Source organism: Struthio camelus, chromosome 2, assembly GCF_040807025.1.
Source record: "Struthio camelus isolate bStrCam1 chromosome 2, bStrCam1.hap1, whole genome shotgun sequence".
NCBI classification, from domain to species: domain Eukaryota; kingdom Metazoa; phylum Chordata; class Aves; order Struthioniformes; family Struthionidae; genus Struthio; species Struthio camelus.
In genome coordinates, this window is record NC_090943.1 from 111,397,728 (window position 1) to 111,416,460 (window position 18,733).

Below are 18,733 nucleotides of genomic sequence, written 5' to 3' on the forward strand. Positions count from 1 at the left end.
TGCATGCAGACATTGCTATTATTATTATTACTGTTGTTATTGTTGTCATCTAGCAGGTTAAAAGTATACATCTTCCTCCAGAGCTGTTTTAAATCAGACAAATACTAGTGTCTTTTCTCATTGTGACAGGTATGTTCCTTTTTTTTTATGCCCACCCACTTATGCAGAAACTACAGCTGATTTGGAATGGAAGATGTGATTTATAGAGTCATTAAATGGCTTGCGTGTTTTTGAAATGTTCATTAGCTGTTGTGAAGTACAGAGTATGGAAATCCTACATCAATTTTTGCTGAATAACTCACTTATTTTCCTTCTGTGCATTTTTACTGCAACACTTTAGAAAGAAAGGAAGACTCTAAAGATGCAAAGGGGCTCAAATGCTACTTCACAGATATGTCTAAGTTACCATTAAGTATGGTGGGAGGAGAATAAAAGAGTTAACAATTTAACATTCCTTTCTTAGACCACTTAAAAAAAAAGAGCCAAATTAAAACATCTAATAAAGCAATATTTGAAAGTAAAATCTTTCTACCCTTAAATCCTGTAAACATTTCTCATCAGAAAAGTATGTACTGAAATGGTGATAACGGCTGCTCCTACACTGAATAACTCCATACGGAAAAGATAATTCTAGGATGACCAAATAAAATCTTATTTTCCTTTCTCTTTCCTTAGGATTAAAGTGCTCAGTCAAGCACTGGAGGTTTAGCAACAACACTCTTTAGAAAAAAAAAAATATATTTTTCTGACCATATAAAAGGTCAATAGTTTCTAATCTGTCTTAGGTGTGATGCTGTTCCTAAGTCCTAGGCCATAGAATTTCTGTTTATGTGATCCACTCAGGTTTGGATACTCTGTGGAACTCCATGAAGTGAACCAGTATCTAGGAAATGTCAGGATTGTACTCAGAATGAGATATTAGCAAAGCTGTTGAAACTTACCACGGGAAATTGAGAAAAAAGATAATTTGCAGTTTTGGTAGCTAAGGAGTACCTAGAAGAATTTGGTACTATACTTGGCTCCATCAGAAACTTGCTATGTAACTTCAGGAAAGTTGCCAAAGGTAAACTTTTTTTTTTTTTTAAATGAAGTATATGTTTGCTGCTTTCTATAAAAGCAATTTCAGATACTTAGAGCCTTATTTATTTATTTATTTATTTATTTGATTATTAAGTGTTAAACAATTGCAGCTACAAGTGAAAACAGTGACAATGGTTAGCATTTCTATGACTGGAGGCATCATCAAGAGAAACAGAGAATCAGACTTAGCAGGCATACACAGCTGTTCTTTTGGTAAAAATGCAGTCAGTTGTAAGTCAAGCAGCATAAGAACACATAAACGGATAAATCAACTGACCTAATAAATCTGTGATTATTATTATGGTTAATATTGTTGTTGTTATTATTACTACAAAGTTAAAATTTGTAAAAATCACGTATGATAACACTGGCATCATTAACACAGTCCCCTGGAAATTCATACATCTAAAATAGAATAGATGATGTATAGTAAATGGGTCATAGACGGAATGCTGAAAAACGTGCACTGAAGTGGCCACTCGACAGCTTAAGCATTGTTTGATCTTTATCTTGAATGCAGTAGGGATTCTAGAAATGATTTCTGAAAACAAATAATTAACAACTTCTGACCAAATATTCTAATGCTGTAAAATAATAGGGCTCTGTGACACTTTTGATGGAGTTGCACCTGTTTCTATCCCCTCAGAATCTGGAACTGAAATTGCAGATGCAGAAGAGGGCAGTCTTGGTTTTGGTAATTCTAAACTTGTCAGTGATTGACTTTGCAAGCTTAATAGTGCTGTTTTCTTACAGAATTTTGAGTGCAATGTTGAAGTGAATGTGAACTATGATTAGACTACAATCTTATGCTCAAAAGATTCCTGCTTTGAGTAGTTTTTTGACTAGTATTTTCTTATAACAGTAGTAATAATAGAAACGATGTTCACTTCAGTAGGGAACATCATTGCTTTATAACTGTTAGCTAGAGTTCCCTATAGCCAGTAGTTAAATAAAATTATATTTATATTTAGTAAATAGTAATAATACACAAAGCAAATGGCAAGTTCCCACATTTTAAGTACTCGGTTAGTAAACAGAGGATTTGCAAATTGCCTTGATGATTTAGTGGTGATTTACAGGAAATTCCTAAAGGTGTTCCTAGATGTCAAGATCAGTCTGACACCATGCAAGTTTTGCCTCTTTGATCTCTGCCTACATTTATTTTCTTTGAGAGATCATAATTTTCTATAAAACTGTAGAAGAAATACAGCTTTTTACATTACAGTGCAAATCCATTCTTTACTGTCAAAGAGGGTGAGTATTAATGGAACAAAAATGGATTCAGTCGCATCTTATAGATGTGGCTTTGAGTGGGAGGCCAGTTCTAGTGGTCCTCAGTAAAAGTTCAATGAATTCTCTTTGTAGTGAAGGCATCATCTGAATCTAGGAAAGCTGCCAAAACAGTCATTCATTCCAGTTTCCATCAGGTAACACTATGCTGAATGGCGCTGTATAATCAGGAACGGATATCAGAATTTGGGATGAAGCAAGCTACTTTTTTGCTACCATTCTTAAAAGAGACCTTCTGTCTGTTCTGTCCCTCATTCTTTTTCATGGAGAAAACAAATCATTTGTGTGAAAATAATGGATTATGCAGACTATTCATTACAAACATCACGCTTTCAGGGCTTCACTGACAACTCCCATCTTGTGACTATGTTGTGTGGAGGTAAAAATGTCTACAGAATTAATGACAAATCTGTCAATGCCTTTATCCAGTGCCCTGTTTGAAATGATTAAACTCATCGAGTGTTTGCTTAATCTATTTTCCTTTTTCATATACCATGCTCTCTGCCTGGGGCAAACCCATCTAATAATTTTCAATTGAATAAAATCATAACTCATGACCCAATAAATTATTAAAAAACCTTGCGTTGCATCAGATTCATCATTCATCTTACCACAGTGGCAGAAAGCCTACAGAATTCTTTAACAGTTCTTGCTGTGATAAATAGTTCTATTAAAATTTATGAATATAGTGGTATATATTAACACATATTTTGTTACTGAATTATCTGTCATACTTTTTTTTTTTCATGCACCAACATGTTGCATTAGTAATTTCATTGGTCTGGAAAACTCAGAGTCAGCTATCATCATTTTTTTTTCTTATCTTAACCCTTGGACCTCTTCAAAAATTTGGCAGTATTACTGTTCTGCATTGCTTCTGCTCATGTTTTCAGTAAAATTATTAAGAACTACTACCTCTACATCCAACTGAAGTAATTAATTCTAAAATGAAATTAGAATATTCTTGACACACAATAGGAAGACTAAGTAATGATTAAGTAAGAATTTGCCATAAAACTGCCTGATAACAGAGACTAGGATAAAAGATATCTATTTCACTATATGAATACATTCAAAATCAATAACTGCCAAATACAAATTATATTCATTATTATTTTTTTTTTAATTTGGATGACTGGAAATAGTTACTACTGCATATAGATGGCATAAATTTCTTCATCCAAATTTTATTTTTCAATGGAAAATAAAAGATTTCAGTAAACATCAAACACACTGAGATTCATATTTTTCCATCACAAAAAAGAAAATAGAAAGCTACTTCAACAGAAATATGGAAGATACACAGGGTGAAAAGGAATAGTAAGGGAAGCGGAGCAAAAGGTAAATTCAATGATCATTTACTTACCATAGTGCCCAGCCTGAACAAGGTACAATAATCTAATCAAATGTGTTTGTACCTGTGTTGTGTGCTAAAGCACACTGGTGAGGAGGTAATGAATTCCTTACCATCGCTTGCACTATTCTCAGGGCATCACCCTAGAGGTATGTGAAGTAAATGTGGATTTCTTCCCCATATTACTTTGGATTCATGAAATCCACCATCAGAATACTTTCTATAAAGAAGTTTTCACAGAAGGTACTTTGCTATTTTTGATAATACCTTATTTGATCTCTGCTGAGGGCCACAGTCAGTTTACACTCAGACACTGTATTGGATAGCCCTCAGTGATAGAAGCTGTGCAAGCCCCTAAGGATGCACTGCATGCACATCAGCTAAATGCTGGAAAAGCTATCCAGGGTTCACAGTGTTTTCCTCTACTTATTTCCTCTTACATTTCTTTCTTCCTGGAAGAATTTTTCCCAAATGGTGAATTTACACAAGTTGGTAAAAGATTCAGCCTGAAGATATTATTTAATGTGTACACATTTCAAAGACAGATATTTTATGCAGATAATTCTGCTATGCAGATAATTCACAGAAGCTATGTGGCCAAATGCTGTTTGACCACTCAAAATGTTAATGCGAGATTGCTCAATTTTGTTTTTAAGACAGCTAAAATGAGTAAAGGCATTACTGACTGTTAAGGCTTAACATTGGGTTGTTAGGAAAGAAAATGCCCTGCTTTCCTTTACATGTTCCTTGTCAAGCAGAACTTGAGTGACAGAGCCAGATTTCATGGTGGAAAGACCACATATGTACTCAACACTTTGAGATGACTGTGTTAGGATGCTCATACCAAAGAGATAATTGCAGGTGCTCGCAAAAGATGCAGCTTTTGGGGGCTGAGAGCTAGCAAGCGTTAGGTGTGGGCCAAGGAGCTCTCTTTGTTGCTTTAGTGGAGGGTGAGGGGAGCCGAGCAGCTCTTGCTCAGCTTGAAACCTCATTGCATTCTCTTTAGTTTACATAGCTGTGAAGACCGCCCGCTGTCGCTCTGTGCCCTCCCAGGAGAAACACCGCTTGTTTGCCTTTGGTCAGGAAGACTCAGCAGCAACAGCCGCAGCAACAGGGGGCATTTAAAATGCACAATTTATATATAATGGCACATTTAAGCCAGACGCCTTTTCTCAAGGGGTATAGGCAGACAAAAAAACCACAAGAAATAATTGTATGTTCATGACTGGATGCTCTCTGAACCCAATTACCTGATCAAAAAGCAACTTTTACCTGCAGTTGCACCGCAGCGGGAGTAGCAAATTATAGTAGCAGTACAGAGGAGCTCTGCTACAAAGCCTTTGAGATTCATCACTCTAACTTGCCCTTTCTACCTCCTCCCCTCGCCCCCGCCTGAGGTTACTCACATTTTTCCCTATAAACCACTAGTTTTGAACTAATTCTCTGCCCCTAGAAAGATCCCTCCTCCTTTCCACCAAAGACTGCATAGGAGAACAATTAAATTAAAATTATATTTTTAAAAAAGATTTAATATTGTTAAAAATACTCAGAAATGGGTAAGCTAGCAGTCAGATGGCCTCTCCTAAATAAGAAGGCCCAGCTTTGCCATACATGCCATAGCCTGAATAGCTGCCACTGCCTCCAACTAGAATGACATCACCCAAAATTCATGAAAAAACAGCCACATCTTGTCCCTCTAGGGCATGACTGTGCTACCATGAGAGCTGTCAGTTCAGCCTGTATCTGAGCTATGTGAGCTGTAAAAAACTGGAAAAACTATTCTCAAAGAGGAACTCTCCGTTCAGACACCATATGCAAACAATATGGATTAACACAGTGCCTGGAAAACACTGATGTCTTGCGGGGGGGTAGGCAGGTGGTATGCGTCTGTTATTTGATGTGTTTCCTTTAATCGCGCTTCACCTTTCTTTTGTCACTTGCAGATGAGTGCTGTCGTTATGAGTGCTGTCATTGGGCTTCTCTTCAAGTTGTCTGGAAAAAGCCTTACTGAGAAGTTTGTTTGTGCAACGTCTGGCACAACAACAACTCAGTCTTGTGTGGGATTTTGCAGTGCTATTGCTATGTAAAACGGAGAAGCTAAGAAGTCTATAGCAACCTGCACATCCTTAGCATGCCAGCTTAAACAGGAGCATTGCTTTTGCAGGCAGGCACTATCAGAATAAGATTATGGCTGGCAGAATAGGACCGTAACACCAGCACGCAAGTTGCCTCATCACACAACATCTGCATGACTTAGATTTTAAAAGGGAGCATGCTGGCCTTGCACCTACAAATTATTTTCTGATGCTAGCAGGTAGGTATAGTAATGGGATATATATTATCTACATGCAAATTCTAGGTAGGTTAATATCTTCAATTCTACTGACTTTGGCAATTTTACTCCGCTCTGGTTTATCAAATATTTTATAGGAAGAAATACATGCATGTTAAGAAGTGAAATAGCCTTTATTTGAAAAGTAATGTGATCCAAATGTGCCATTAAACTGACAAACAGGTACAATACATTTTAGACCAGATCCTAAGCTGGTATAAAATGGCAAAACTCCCTCAACTTCAATATTCAGTGATACTTTGACAGTGTTACACCCAGGACTTATTTTCAGCTTGCAAAACAGCAGCAGAATAAAACCTTCCTATCTGACCTGTTGTTTCATCAAAGCATTTTCTTGCTTGCAGTCACTTCCGTTTACAATAATTGTTAAAAATTGTTACAACAACTGAAAGTCTGCAATATTTCTAATTTTGGGGATAGCATCCATTTAAATCACTGCACTTCCCAGCTGGACACTTCTGAAGGCCTAGTGCCAGGCTGGGGTGAGGGGCTGGGAAAGGTTCTTTCAAGTAGGTAGATTTTAACCTCTCTGGAGCTGGAACCTGACCATGTTGTGGCTGTCAGCTAAGAAATCTATAACATTAGTTTTAGCAATGTGGAAGAGGGTTGAATACAAGATGGGTTGAATATACAGCAGGTCTTTTTAATGAGGTGATTGGATTTTAATCTTGTAGAAAAAACAACCTACCTCCCCCTTTTTCCTCTCCTTCTCCTCCCACCCCAAAAAAACCCGACACATAAGAAACAAACAAATCTCCAGCCCTAAGGCTTAGACTTTACTGATTCTTTCAGGGGGAAAAAAAATGCTCACCACGAACTTCCTATAACTTTCAGAAGCCCTGTGCTGATACAAGATATTGCGGTCTGCTGCTGTACCTGTTGCTTCAAAGTTAGATAAAGGAGGTGAGCCAGAACGATGGAGGGTCAGAGGACTTCTAGGCCAGCGAACTGTTTAACAATGTCATGGCCACAGCTTCAGAGGCTAATACTAGGAACAAGTTAGAACCAAGTTAATGTGCCATTGCTGTCCTTCTGACGCTTCCTGTACTAGCCTGTGCTGAAGAGAGGTCTCAGATAAGGTCATAGAAATAACACAGCTTTCTTTTTTTTTTCTTTTTCTTTTTCTTTTTTTTTTTTTTAAATAGGATATTCACTGCTTAATATTTTTTCCCCTAAAGTTTTGCTTTGTTCTTACAGTTGATGCCCATAGTTGGATTATTCACACTCATTCTAGAGAGCTATTGTTCCCAGAACGCAAACATAGTTTCTCTGACGACTTTGTACCTGACTGGAAAAGATTGCCTGCTTAGGCATTGATATCTGTGAAGATATATATCTGTGAAATAAGAAAAGTGAACAATCAAGAAAAAAAGTACTAGTTTCTTTTTGAAAGTGCACTATGATGTACTTTCTTCTGTTACACTATGTCATTGCTAATAATATCAGAATGACTTTAACAGCATAGTAAAGGAAAGAATAGGTTGCTCTCCATCACAGTAACCCTCTACCAGACCAACTTTAATTTTATTTTGTACACTTGGAAGAAGTTAACTGGATGTAGAAAGACAAGATACAAGTTGACATTATGTACATTTGAATCTAATGTAATAGTCGTACTAAAACTGGTATCCTCCTTAAACTGTGTATTTGAAAACTGTACTGTTCAGAACTGCTATGTGACAGCTTGAAGTGTCTTTAGGATATCAGTTTTGATAAGTGCTCACAGTCTGTGCTTTTCTTCAAGATCTGCAAGTCCTTTCTGCCATTATGAAATTTGAAATCTATGAAAATGACAATAAAAGGAATTGAAACACTTGCTATCCTCTGTAGTCATACTCTTGCTCATAGAATTATGAACAAACTTGTTAAACTTTAGAGAAAAATCTACAAATATACTCACCTTTCAGGGGACAGCACGTATTTTCACCTATATAAGCGACAGGTACAAGGTTTTCAGTCAAAATTTAAGCTGCTTAGTAATCGTATAAAGCAATTACTGTGAAAAAAAATATGTAAAGGAAATGTGTAAATTGATTTTAAAAGCAGTTGAATTGTGTAAATCAGTTATACTTTAGTAGAATTCCAGCCTTCACAGAAGATTTGTAGGATTCATTCAAAGCTATTAGCTAGTCGGATTCTAACCAAAGCGTGGGTAAAGAAAAGGGATATCAGTGCAAGGCATTTAAGGCTTTGTTGATTTAAGACCTCTGTCAATCAGGAACAGGGAACATCAACTGAATTTTCTCCAAAATACTGGAATTTGAATTACTAGTTGTAAATATGGCAACCTGATATTTTAGGGGAAAATAGATGAATGGAAGGAACAATAAGTATGAGTGAAATATATGCTAGTAATGCATATATTCTGTTCAGAGAAGAAAGAAGCGAAGGTAATAGTAGTACGTTACTATGACATGTTAAGAATTAATAAAGCACAACCACATAGCATGAATAAAATAGAGGATGGTTTTAAATCTCTTTAGGGAAAGATAGTAAAGAAGTGCGGTTATGGGAATATTCCATAGGCTCCAATAGGTGTCAGAAAACTGAAATATTATGAGAAAGACTAATAGCCCAGAGAGTCTTCCCTATTATGGTGGGCTTTAGCTTCTTAGATACATACTGCAGAAGAAATGCTACTAATAAAAATAGTGCTGAATGTGATAGCAAGCAAATTTAATCTTTAAATTTGCACAGAATCAAAGAAGAAAGTGTCACAAGGGACACGATGTAGGAGAAGCTGTGATTTAGTGGAGATATTGGAGAAAGGATGGGGAACGGGTTAAAGAAACATCAATGTTTCTAGAATATGCTAGAAATAATAATACCTATAATAAGAGGGAAAAGGTTACAAATTGAGTTTCCCAGCAATCTGTGTTAAGCTAGACCTTGTTTAATGTTTTAGTCAGTGAATTGGATGCATAAAATATGGGTATGCCAAGGAAATTAGCTGATGTTACATGTACTTTTTCGGGATATTGCTAAAATACAGAGGATTTAAAATCTAAAGAGATCAGGCGAAAGTTCAATAATACAGAATTTAAGGTCATGCGTTTGAAACTAACAGCACAAATCTTTGCTATGGGCTTATTTCTTAGAAAAGATTGGGTATATTACTTGATCACATAATGGGTGCCTTTACACAGTACAGTTCAGTAGTTCAGCAATATATATCATCTGGCTTAGGAATGGCAAGTAAGATATGGTAACCTTTAGTATCTTTTCTATGTAAGGAAGCAAAGTGCATTGCTACTGACTTTTAAATACACCGAAACAGTCCTCCCTTACCTCTTTTTTAGAGGCTGCTGGGAAAACAGAGCTGATTTTAGGGATGTGTCAGTGAACCAGTACATAATTCCTTTTGCCCTAGCTGAAGGCTACATCCCACTAATACTTCCATGTCACACTGAGAGTGTTCCTACAGTTTTGCCAGTTTTGGTCTCCATAGATGAATTGCTAAATTTTGTCTTCAGCTTCCTTCTATAACAAAAAATGAATGTAATCCAATACAAAGTTAATCAAGAATGGCCACCTTCTCAATGATATCTGCCTCTTTGCTCACTTTCGTAGCTTTCATTTCAGCTCAGTGATTTCATATTTTCTGTCAAGACCAGCAAATACAGCACCTCTTCCATGCCATACTAACCCTAGTGTAAGCAATTCCACACACATTCACAAAAGTAATTCCAATTTAACTTGTGTATCGGTGCATGCAGTGGAAATTATTTATGGTAAAACCTCAGACAATAAGAAGCTGACTTGCTGTGCTGGTTGATCAAAGCTCATTATTTTAGGGCTCTCTCCTTCTTTAGGACAGCTAACTATTAATATAATATGATATGCAATAATAATTAATGAAACAGAAATCTTAAAATATATTTTTTTCTTTCTTATCTCTCCCCCTTCCAAAGGTGCTGAAGGAAAAAAAATCTACTGAGGCAATGAGAGATTGGGAATCTTCAAGTGATATATGACTTTCACTCTCCTTTTTACTTTTTAATTTTTGGATAATTAGGTCATTATTTTTTCCCCCTCAATTCATCTTTGCGCATCTTTTTGTTCCAGTCCATCTCTGCTTGGCTCCCATTGAAATAAGAGTAATATAAGTGTGAAGACATACATGTTATCATAGGAGTTTAGAGGGAATAAAGAAGATAGAGTTAGACTCATCTCAGTGGTGTCCACAAGAAGCAAAGAGCACAAACTGAAATACAGGAAATTGCACTTAAACATAAGAAAATATACATTTTTTTTCCTGTGATAGTGATTGAACATTTGAACAGGCTGCGCAGAGAAGTTATAGAGTCGCCATCCTTGGAGGTATTCAAAACTTAACTGGACAGGGTCCTGGGTAACTTGCTCTAGCTGACCCTGCTTGAGCCGGGGGTTGGACTGGGTGGTTTCCAGATGTCCCTTCCAACACCAAATATTCTATGACCCTGTGATTCTATGTTCAGGACTGTTTTGCATGTGCCTGAACAGGTGAAAACTTGCCAAGCCCTGCATTTGTATTTTATGTTCTCTAATTATTATTTTTTCTGTCTGTTACTTCTGCTAATGAAGCATAATAGCTGGCATGAGATTTTGAAAGCAAGTGTAAATCTTGTGGAGTGTGATATTATATTTCTAATTACATTTAATGGGATAACTGACATAATATAAATAATCTCTATCTTACTAGTGTTAGTGTTAGTCTCTCACAGTGTTTATGCAGCATCCTGACAAACTGTAAGGCATAATTTGTAGTTTGGAAATTAAGAAAAATGAAATTGTCATGCCATAAATAAGTCTACGAGCTATTCAACTCACAGCAACTATTTTCCTCAAATAACAGTCCTCTATAGCTGGAAAAAGACAAAGTAAACATGAAATGGCAATACTCACTAATAATCATTGTGGTTAATAAATGTTACAGCTCAAAAATGGATAAAATAAGTTTTTCAGCTGCTTTCTGAGATTCAATTTAGAGCAATATTTTGAGTGTATTTCATTTACAAGCACAGACAGCCATGAAGTGTCTCATTTTGCATGTCAACTCAGCTGATTTTCCACCCACACTTCATTACTTCTGCCTTATAATGACTTTTTTTTTTTTTTTTTGATTTTGCTTAAAGTAATAGATGTGGTTGGTAGCAACAGAAACTGGTGGCTTCCACCTCTGCTAATTATGTTTTTTACTTTGAAAACAGACAGGAATGTTTCATATAATATTTAGCTCCGCAACTTTTGTATAGAAATATGCATACATTGCACACAAGATTCTAGATATAAATAGTAAATGTACCATATTTATTTATAAAGTTAACGTGTCTTTTAAACCAAGGGAGATGATCATTTTCAGACTACATTAGTCTCATTTATCTACATGATGTCTTTAATGTTATAAGATGTTACAGCAACATTGCCAGCTCCTGCAGGCCTGTATCAGCCTTTAGCTACTCAGGCGCATTATTAGATTGTCAACATAATTCAGACATCTCATATAAAAAGAGCCAACCCACTGGCTCCAGTCCTTTGTAAATGTATTTTCCTGCTGTAATAGCTTTAAATTTATTGAAGGTTTTTGTAGGGGGGTGGTATATGTACACTACTTGGAGAATCATGTTTGTGAGCACTAAAAATAGTAAGAAACCTAGCACTTAGCACCAATTCTCATTATTGCTACATACTGTGTTCTTCTGGTAAATCACTGACATGACAGATGAATGAACAAAAAAGCTGGAAAATACTTTTGAAACTATAAAAAAATAAGACAAATATTTTGAGGTTACTTTTCCCAACTGGCATAACTCAATATAGGGCATTTTGATTTTTTGAGGAAAGTTACCCACTTTTCCTGAGGTTTAATATCCTGTGAATTTTTGAAATGCACTAGTTAACTTAGGTTTAAAAAAAAAAGGTAATATCTTTAAAAACAAGAAAATTTAGTATAAAATCTGGATGTGAAAGATTAATCAGAGAAAGGGGAATCTTTTTTCTAAGTATCTTTTCTGATAAAACTACACATTTTTCAAATGAGCCACTTTGACCCAAGTCCTGTAGAATTAGTACAAGTGTTTGGCAATTTGTTAGTAATTTAATCTATGCACCAAAGAATAAAAGGAATTAGTCACCAAAACACACAGGGAGAGAGAGGGAATGAGAGAGAGAGAGAGAGAAAGCGTATCAGTATAACTCAATACATAAATGCTAGACTTAAAATAAGTTCTATATGAAGCCAAACTAGAGTATCTCTGAGGCAAAATAATACACTTTTTTCTTTGGAATCTAAAGCATTTTCCGTTCTCAAACCTTCCTTCTTACCGAAAAGAAAAATAATAATAAAAAAGACCGATAACGCTAAACACAGAAAACAGAATAAGTCAGCAAACTTTGATACATTGTGGAAAACTGAATTCATTTCCAAAAAGATTATTCTCATGATTGGCTGTGCACCCATTTATTCGCATACACAACTATACATGTCACACAAGCCATGTGAAATACTGTTGTTACATCTGCTCAAGAAAATATATTATCTTTTTGCGGTCACTATAGCTGCTTTTGGAAATGAGTTATTGAAAGTGAGTAAGAATAATTTCTAGAATTTGCTTAATATATGCAAACCTACTATATAGTAGATGCATGTTATATATTAAACAGAACTATATACAAATTAATCATAGAAACAAAGTACTTATTCACCTCCAAAAACTTATCCAGTACCAATAACTATAATGATGAACAGATAGCTCATGGAAGAGAAGAGAGTAGATACTCAAAATCCATCTAGTCTCAGCATCTGGAACTGGAGTCAGTGAGTTAATAAATGAGCTACTTTCAGGAGAAGATGAATGTGCCCAGAATCTTAAAAACAGTGAAAGGGAGCTAAGTGTAGCTGGGTAAGACAAAGTCAAATCCTATTTCAAAGGCTAAAATTTTTTCTGGGCGTTAGTACAATTCTCTGCATTTTCATAGTTTTCTCATGCAATCCAGATGCAAAGCAGACCAGCAGACCACCTAAAAGAGTCCGACAATTTAGTAAAAAATAATGTAAATATTTTAGCTAGGTTTCTGCCTGAAGGGGACTCTGTTTGTATATATTTTTCCAAGCACGTTTTGTTGTTGTGTTATTTCTTTTTGGGTGGGACAGCAATAATTGTCAGTAATAACACAATTCAAAATAACACAACAATAATTCATTCAAAATCTCTGCTACTCCAAATATCTGTACCAGTGATGATTCTGCCTTCTGAGCCCCTGCCAAAAGCATGCCTACCATTATATTTTCTTTGTCTACATCTGTCAAATATTGACAGTAAGCATAAGTATACTATAACTATTAAAGAAGTAGAGTATTAGGAATATATGAGTTTGCAAAGACTCTGATTTACTGAAGTCCTTAAGCATATTGCTATTCCTTAAAACCTAGAAATTTTTACTTTAAATTGAAAAGAAGGCTAGAAGGAAAGGTAGGAAGAAGGGAGAGAGAGAGGAAAGGAACGAGGAAGGAAATTGTTCAGGTGCAAAGATATATTTTTGGCTTTGTACCCTAATACTCAAATCATTGTGCTGATTTACAACCAGCTGTCAGTTAGATGTTAACTTGCCTGCTCTTTTACTAGTGGCTTTTATTACTGAATGGGAGGCCTTAATAAGTTTTAGAAATGGTGCAGTTTTGCCTATAATTGAGTGAAGGATTTGCAGAGAATAATATACTTTAAAAGTTTTCACCTTTTTCATGATGTAATATCTTTAAGCAGGTTTAGAGTTCCCTGTGCATACATTTTTCACTTGTAGTCTAGGTCTTTGGTCACTATGGGATTTTTTTTTTTTTTATAGTGATTTTCTTTTCAAGCAGGTAACAGCAAAACAATTTGGTAGTGTTGTCCATTTCAGGAGCCAAACACACAGTTTGGTCCCAGTTGATCCAGATAGTTTATGCTGTAGCATTTTTAAAGTAGAAACTATTACTTTCACCTTATGTGAAACAGCATTAAAAATTACAGGGTTTTTTCCCCCTTTTTTTAAGTCAAAGCTTTTTTTAGAAAAAAAGAACTTGTTCATAGTGGTCACGCTATCTGTGATAAAATGGAGCAGCAGACTTTTTTATCTTTAGTTCTAACATTTAATCTGAATAATTAAATCAATTCCTAAGATGATGTAGTAAATGTACTGATCTAGATTTAGTTGCTGCCACCTAAAACCGTTGTGGATTTATTTGAAAAGAATACGAGTATAAAGTTCTAGGAAGAAGTAAAATTATAATTCATAAGAAGGAAAAGTAGCAATAAGCATTTTTGCAGTCTTATAACAACAAAACAGATTGAACATCTCTTCTCAGTAGCAGGTGTTCCAGCAAGAAGTGATATCTATTTGGGAACACATGAGCCAAGGGAATCATTTTGCTAGCAAAAAGATATAAGAAACTCACTAGCTCATATGAGTTTATTAACACTCCAAGTGAAGGCAATAAAAAAGCATAAATCTTAATTTATACTTGATAATTTTCTACATTATGTAAAATGTTAGAGATTCAGTGGTATAGCTAAAAGTAAGCTTTAACTTAATATATTAATTGTGTAATGGTTTAATTCAATAAAATCAAACCTGCAGTACAGAGATGTAGATTAATCTTTGCCCTCAAAAACAAGAAGAAGAAAATCACACCATTGGCTGGTAAAAAAATCTGTCTATAAAGTGATACAAATGGCAACTAATGCAACCTGCATTGCAGTCTCATCCCAGCCATTCTACTGGCTAACATTTCTGGCAGCTGGAGAAGAAAATGCCTCTGTCCTTGGCTACTTAGCAGTTCTGAAGTGATGCAGTTTTATCAAACGGGATACGTCCATCAAACAAAAAGGGGAAGCGCCCATTCTCTCTAAAACTGCATTATATAGTGCCAAAAACTCCAAGCCATAATTATTTCCATGTCTTCAGTGCAATTAAGATGAACGTTTCAACTTCTGACCAGAAATTGCTCCCCAACAGGCGCTGATGGGAGATGTACTGGGAGCTCAGTGAGTAAAACAGAAACAAGTGAAAGCAGCCAATTCTTTGCATGCTGTCATGTTTTACTGTTTAGAAGAGGAGAGGCAGATTGAAGAGAGATCAACTGAGAACAATATAGAAAAAAAAAAAACCTCATATCAGTGATGGAAGTATGCTTGATGAAAGATTTTCTCTAGATAATGCAGACTTATCGCATAAGGAGGTCCATCTGACACTTTGCAAGATGTTGCCAATTGCACTGACATTTAAAGTATCATTTATAAAAAAGTTTGACCTTCACAGTTTTGTGATATTAATCAAGCTTTTTCTGAGGAAGAAGAGAAAAAGTCCAAATGCCTCAAAAGACACGTTAGCTTTCTTATGATGTTCAAAACTTGCTAAGAGATAGAAAACATTCCTTCGTTCCTTTTCAACACGAAAGGTGACTGGCCATTAGAGAAAAATATGAGAGCACTTGGTGGATATTTGATACCTCCAGTTCAGTTTTTGGTGCTTTCCGGAATATGTGTTTTATCCAAACACATACTGGAAGATTCAATGACATGATAAACTGGTAACATAATATAGCTTACATCATGCAAGAATTGAATTAGATTCTCTAATGGTCTCTCCTGGCCTTAATATCTGAGTGTCTGTTAATGAAAGACACACAAAGATTTTAAAGTTCAAAAGAGTAATTAATTAATTATAGATGGAGAAACAGGCACAGAGACCATTATTCCTTTGTTATTCTAAAAATGGGTTGGCAACTGTGACTGATTTTGCCAGGGAGAAGTTCTTTGTAGGCTGAACAATCTAGTATCATGTGCCGTCATGGCTCATGGGATCTCTGAGATTAGAACAGAAATATGGAAACCTCTCAGCATCAGATAGCTAGAAGACAGCCAGGTTCATCCTTTCTTATCTTCAGATAAAAGTTGGTGTGACCCATTATAATATTTAATTTCAAAAGGAACAGCATTTTAACCTGGAAAATCGTTAAAATCTTGGATGAAGCTACAAGTGACGCTCATAAAACTGGTTGATCAGTTTCTCTTCTCCATTAAACTTCTGCACTGATTTACATAGATAACTATTAATGACGTAGTACATTTTAAAATGATCAGTATTTGCTTAATATACTTATTCCAGAATTTATACTTTATTAGCTGTTTCATCTACATTTGAATATCACACTTCATGGAGTGTTTTTTAAGAAATGTTACTTATGTCAGTCTCTTCCACAGTGCTCAGTCACACTTACTGTAGGTTTTATGTAAATGATTGAAAATTGATAGTTGTTCATTAACTTTTTAATACACAAAAGCTACATTTCAGGATAAGACAGAGCAACTGAATAGCTTAACCAGCAAAGAAAGGCTTGCATTTTATATTAGCTCTGTTAGTGGACAACTTTTTAGCTATTAGAATATCATTTATAGGCAACATTTTCTGATTCCTAAAAGAGTAAATAGAATTAACACAAATGTAGTGCAACTGTACACAGACTTCTGCTTCCTTCTTTTGTTTCCCAGGCTGCATGCATTTGTGTACAGGAGCTTGCAATGGGCCCTCAGTCATACTGCTTGCACAGGAGGGATAGGACAACTTACTCTTTTTTTCCTGTCCCCTAGAGCACTTTCTTGCTTTCTCTTAAAAATTTGTCTCTGTTTCTTCAGGCTTCTGGACTACAGTTACCATCCCCAGATGAATCTCGATCAAGTCTGTTGGCAAACTAGCCTTTCTCCTACTTTACCTCTTCCCACCCTTCTTCATCCCCGGCAGCCCTTATTTTTCAAAGATGGCCCCAAGTCAAAGTCCTGCTTCAGCAGCAGCTGTACAGCCAGGGTTTACCTGCTGGACTTTGCCCCTTTACCACCAAGATCAAGATAAACACCACCTGTATTTTTATGCCCTTCATCATCACCTCAAGAGCCTTGATATCACTCTTGATACACTAAAGATCTCCCCTAGTAGTATCATTTGTCTCTGCACAGCTGAGCAACAAGGGGTAATAGTTTGGGATTAGATAAGCCTGAGCAATTTTTTTTTTTTTATAACATTCCAGATCTGAGCCACTGGCAAGTGACAAACATGCTAAGACACTAAGTCAGTTCAGGCAGCTGTTTTTCTCGCTATCCCTTGCAGAATTTAGTCTCTAACCATTATCACCCATCACTTACCTCTGAGGCTTGCTAATTACACAAAGATGCTCAGCTACCAAAGCAATTTTAGATATTTCTATAGGTAAATATAGGCATACCTTATTTTTAAGTACAGTAACATTACTGTTGAAGAGAATAGCAAAATAAGAGTCACAGTCTCTTATTTAGGACTTAGAGCTTTCTGTAAAACATGGCTAGAGGGATACAAAGGGACAAGGGAGACAAAACATCAGAAGTAGTAGAAATTTGTGACATCTCCTCCTTCTCATCTGAATTTAAGTTCACCAGTTGCCATTGGACAGCTGCTAGTACTGCTAGCCCATTTTAGTGGGCTAAATTAATTGCTGTCTCACTGTAGGTAGGCACAAGGCAAATTTCCATGTCATGGAGAAGACTACAATAATTTGATTCTTTTATTGCAAGTCCCTGCAGAGAAGCTAAGGAATGAATGGACATAGAGAAAAAATTATTCTCTCATCCTGCATTGAAACAGTCCTTTAGGTCGGGGAGGTAGGTTGGAAGCAGCATGGGGACGTGCTGCACCTGTTCAGCAAGAGAAATAACTTTTATATAGTCCTTTAATTCTTTTAATAGAATCTTGAATATTATTGAAGGTAGCATATTGCAACATTGCCCATGAAGAGTGTCCCAAATGGGGAAAATTTTCCCTATTGTATTATTGTTCTATTCCCTCTTGCACAGAATCACAGAATCACAGGATCGTTGAGGTTGGAAGGGACCTCTGGAGATCATCTAGTCCAACCTCCCTGCTCAAGCAGGGACCTCTAGAGCATATTGCCCAGGATCACATGCAGAGTGAAGCTTATGGATTTGTATTTATTTCTTATGAATAAGAATATTTCTTGCACTTATCCAGGGGAAAAAAAATCTGTTTCAATTTCAGCTAGAGGAAAATTATTTTCAAGTTCAGTACTAATTAAAGTAAATAAACTGGTGTTGATTTCCATCAGCTCTTGAACTCAAGGTCCAAATAAATGAAATGAATGTCATGGGGTTCCTTCCACCCCTCTCTATAGTTATATTCAAATTAATCTTTCACATGACAGAAGGAACTTCAGAGAACATGATAACATGATTAAGCAATCTAATCTTGGGATTTTTTTTTCTGATAGTTATAATTCTACTTAGAAAAGATTTAAAGAATCTAAAGAGATTTAGAAAACCTATTTAGTGAATACAAAATCTTTAGAATTTTCAAATAAAAAAAGTCCAATCATTTCAGACTTTGGTCTTATATCCAAAAAAAACCCTTATGAAATATCAAAAACATTTTAAAATGTTAGAAAGATATTGGGTGATGTCATAATACCAAAAAAGAAATACCAAGCCAAAGTAGAAGTTACTTCTCATTTAAAAAAGAATCTCAATGAGGCAATTCTAGAAACAAAGCTATTTCATTTGGATAGAGATAAGTTTGAGGAAAAAAATCTCAAAAAGTTGTTAAGTAGCTTTGTCAGTATTCTTGTAAATTTTACTTTTGGTGGACATAATTATGTG